The sequence below is a fragment of the Nematolebias whitei genome, chromosome 16 (assembly GCF_014905685.2).
Source record: "Nematolebias whitei isolate Nwh7 chromosome 16, NemWhi1, whole genome shotgun sequence".
NCBI classification, from domain to species: Eukaryota; Metazoa; Chordata; class Actinopteri; order Cyprinodontiformes; family Rivulidae; genus Nematolebias; species Nematolebias whitei.
Window position 1 is genome coordinate 5,790,583 of NC_056513.1, and position 4,812 is coordinate 5,795,394.

The 4,812-nt window shown below is 43.5% G+C and overlaps 1 protein-coding gene across 1 annotated transcript in view; it reads right to left on the bottom strand.

The window, feature by feature from the left end:
- maml3 (mastermind-like transcriptional coactivator 3) overlaps window positions 1-4,812 on the bottom strand; it is a 155,531-nt gene that overhangs the window by 75,891 nt on the left and 74,828 nt on the right. The gene's annotated exons all lie outside the window — the stretch shown is intronic.

Here is a 4,812-nt window from a genome sequence, read left to right on the forward strand (position 1 = left end):
GTCCATCCATCTGTCCATCCAATCCATGCATCCATCCATCCATCCATCCATCCATCCATCCATCTGTCCATCCAATCCATGCATCCATCCATCCATGCATCCATCCATCTGTCCATCCATCCATGCATCTGTCCATCCAATCCATCCATCCATCTATTCATCCATCCATGCATCTGTCCATCCAATCCATCCATCCATGCATCCATCCACGCATCTATCCATCCATCTGTCCATCCAATCCATGCATCCATCCATTCAATCCAACCATGCATCCACCAACACATCCATCTGTCTATTCATCCATCATCCATCAATCCATCCATGCATCCATCCATCTATCATCCATCCATCCAATCCATGCATCCATCCACCCATCCATCCAATCCATGCATCCTTCCTTCCATCCATCCATGCGTCCATCCATCCATCCATCCATGCATCCATCCATGCATGCATTCATTCATCTATCATCCATGCATCCATCTATCCATTCATCCATCCATCCATTCATGCATGCATCTATCCATGCATGCGTCCATCCATCCATCCATCCATCCATCCATCCATCCATCCATCCATCCATCCATGCCCCCATCCATCCATCATCGACTATCCAACTGTGCATTCATGCATCAATCCATTTATGCATCCACCCATCCATCTCTTTACTAACTTCCCCCATTCTGGGTCTGGGTAGCTGGTTGCAGACTAAAGACATCCATCTGCAAGCCTCTAGTATGTGACATTGTAAACAAAACAATGTGAAAAGAAGTGACTGTTGTTCACAAAGATTTGCTAAAACAGTATGACCAGATTTGTTGATCAGTGATGATTATTCTTTGCATTATAGCCATGTTTCAAACATAAGTGTTTGACCTTAACTAGTACCACAGGAACCGTCAAGCTTTTCATCAGACATTCAGCCTATTTAAAGAGAACAGCCACTGAGTAGTTTGGTCTGGTTGTGTGCACAAACTTGAGAGCTGTCTGAGGTGCTCAGAAAGAGGAATAATGAAAACATGTTAAAGGTCAAGGCTTCAAAGACCATCTTCAATCAGCTTCATGGTCCTCTGAGCACATCTGACAAGACTAATAAAAAGTATAGGTTTCATGGGACTGTAGCCAAACTTTCAAGACATGGACGCAAGAGTTGATGCAACCCCAGGCTGAACAGTGTGGATGGTAGAAAAACAGCTGAGGAACCCATGAAGCATTCAAGCTGAACTCCAAAATCAAAGCACGTCACTTTCTGATCGTACCATCCATCACATTAAAACAACGGTTAAATCATGTCATCTGGACCCGTTTCTTTAAGTGAAGACATGATTTAACCATTTTTGTTGTCATCTACCAGGATGATTGAGCTGACAAAACATTCATCCATCACATTTTGAATCAGAATGGGTTTCATGAAGAAAGACCCAGGACGACGCCAGTACTGACAGAAAAACACTAAAAGCATGTTGACAAGAACCAAAGTTTCTGGGACTGATGAGACAAAACTGGAACGTTTTTGATCGCATCAGTTACGTTTTAATTATGATTTTTTTTAACATAATTTGGGAAAAGGGTACCAATATATCTATTACATGTCAGGAGAAGCTTTAGCTCCGATTTAGTGAAAAATCTTTCAATACAGCAGAAGTTCAACTGACCCAAAAAACACTGGGTTACTACTTACATCAGGTAGATAAAAGTGTTAACGCGGATGTATTACATTAAGAATAAACGTGCCTGTTTGTCATGTAGTGTCTTTATTTGTTCGATCGCTCACCTCACATACAGAGGAATGTTGCCACTTTGTGTCTGCGGCACCAACAGTTCTATTAAATCACCGTGACATTAAATCACTATGATTAAGGAAGTCGAGCATTCGACCTAATCTGATCCACCTCTGTAATTTCCGTCTCAGATATGGGCTTGAGAGATTTATGAGTGACAGTCTGTCGTCAGAAAAGCTCATACGGTTTGTTTGCATAATTAAAAATATTTACTAAAAACCGGCTTTTATTATCTGCCACTTACAGATAGAACAGAGGATGTTTTGCACTTCAGACGTCGTCTTTATTTCTCCATTTTATTTTCAACATCCTCACCCTGCAATAAATCTACAGATTTCTGTATTCACCTTCTTTTTTATTTCTGCACAAGACTCCTCTCTTTTCCTGGTCTCCTCTGCTCCTTCAAATAAATCTCTCCTCCCTCCTGTTACCCCACCACCTCCCTAAATCTATGAAACACATTCAAACAAACATGTGCACACAAACACACAGCCCTGCAGGCAGCAGCAGCCACAAAGGCCTTATATTAATAAATCTGCTCCTTTATTGGTGCTGAGTGTCTCTGGCAGAGAAAGAGAGGGAGGAGAGGAGGGGAGGGGGAGGAGGAGGAACAGGACAGGAGATGCAGAGATCACCAGAGGGGGGAGGAGGAGGTGACTGTAGCCATATCATCAGCAGAGGAAAAGCAGAAAGAGAGACGGGAGATTAAACGAAGCACGGTGGAGTTTTTATTAACAGAAACAGGTTTCACTCGTGTGATTGTTATTAAGGTGCAGTCCACCCACATCGGAACGCCCTTCGTTCTGAGCATTATTACAAACACCTGACACCTGGCTGAACCACCGGAGCGTTCGGAGTGGGCTGCGCCAGTCGCCGGGAAACAAACTGCCTGAGGTGGGCTTCGGGTAATGACAGCAGCTAGCTTGGCTTAGTGGTCCAATCTCAGCCATCAGTCAGCTGTGACAGATTGGGGATATGAGCTAAGGAGCAGTTTAGCTTTGGTGCTTGCCTGGTGTGTGAGTGCTGGAGCCTATGTGTCTGGGGGGAGGCCATCAGTGCTACTAGTGTTGCAGAGGCATCAATACACTCTTGACAGGCCATTTTCCTATGCCTATTCCCAGCCTTGGCTTGTTGCTGGGGCAACTACCGCCATTTTACCTTCTCTGGCTGCACAAAGAGCAATCCGAAGCATTTTACAAGCCAATAACCTGACTTACTATTTTTATTATTCAAACCTGTGCCATCGGGTCGTCTGTGTGCGTAGATCGAATCAAAGAAAAGAAAAATCTTTCTCAGAAAGACGATTTTTTTTTTGTGAAGAGTTCTGCACAGTTTTGGTGTCTTTCTGTACAAAGTTAATGGCACGAGTCCCTGTTCATTTTAATTTGGGGTCAGAATCCAAACGCTTGACTCGCTGCAGAGGTCACCAACAAAGTTTTCTCAGGGAACAGAATTTTTCTGAGCGGACTCCAGTAGTCATCCTAATGGAAGAAATGAATGCATTCATAATAATATTCCACAAATCAATCCATCCATCCATCCATCCATCCTCTTGTTCTGGAGTCAGGTCTTGGGGGCAGCTGCTTGAGCAGGGAGGTCCACACATCTCTTTCCACAGCCACCTCTTCCATTTCTTCTGGGAGGACTCCAAGGAGTTCCTAGGCCAGCCTGAAAATCCTCCCCAGGGAGTCGTCCAGGGAGCATCCTTACCAGAAGCATGAACCATCTAAACTGGTTCCTCTGGACGCGGAGGAGCAGTGGCTCGAGTCTCTCCGGGATAACTGAACATCTCACCCTGTCTCTAAAGGAGAACACAGCTACCTTGTGGAGAAAATTAAATTTGACTTTCTGTGTTGTGATGCATGCTCAATAATCCAGGTAGATAATTCTAACAAGGTTAGATTCAAACTTCTGTATCAATGATCTCATTCTTTTGGTCACTACCCGGAGTTTGAGATCATAAATGAAGGTAGGAACATAGCTCGTCCAGTAATCGGAGCACTTCGCCTTGCAGCTCTTGTTCCTCCTCACCACAATGGACCGGCGCACTGCAGAAACTGCAACAATACGTCCGTCAATCTTACGCGCTCACCCTGAGATTCCTAAAGTACACCTCAACCCAAACCAGGGGAGCCAACCTTTTCCAACTGAGGACCATGGCCTCAGATTTGAAGGCGCTGATCCTCGTTCCAGCTGTGAACCGCTCCATCACATCATGATGACACCAACAGGACCACATCATCCACAAACAGCAGAGACAGAATCCCGACTTGCCTCCCGTCACACTCCTGCATCAGTTGTATAGAGACTGAAAGGACCAACGGACCACCAGTCCCATCCTCCCAGCGCACCCCTCACCCTAGCGAGAGTAAAGTTGTTCTATTGCGTGAATCCGGTAATCTAAAGTCAGAGCTCCAAGGCTCTTGGCCGCTATGTGCAAGAAGGTTAAATAAAATAATATAGAAGTCGTATGAAAACAACTTTTCATATGTTTCACACAAATATAAAAGTATATAAAATAAATGTTTTTGATGGAGGTACGAGTTTGTTTGACATCATCAATGCACATATTGAAGCGCTCCAAGCAGCGATACATTATTAATACAATAAAAATACAGAATTATGTTTTTCAAACACCGTTGAAAGCAGCTAAACATAAACAGCTGAAAGAGAGAGGCGGGTCAAGGTTCTGCATCAAATTAGCGTACGGTACATACTCGGTTTAACCCTTACCACACTGACTACATTTACCTTTTTTATCATGTTTGATGTTTTGGTGTTGATTTAGAATAATGAAAAAACAATTTCTGCAAAATTATCTTAAATACTATGGTGCCCCTCCCCCTTTCATATTACTTTCATTTAGTTGTTTGTAGGTCGATATCCAGAAGTTACCCCCCCCCCACACACACACACACAAATAAATCCTTCAACCATAAATCCTGAATTTCAGACTTCTGAGTGAAAACACAACCAACAACAACACACAAATCTCTGCTGAATCAACAAAATAAAGCAACAGGACAACAAA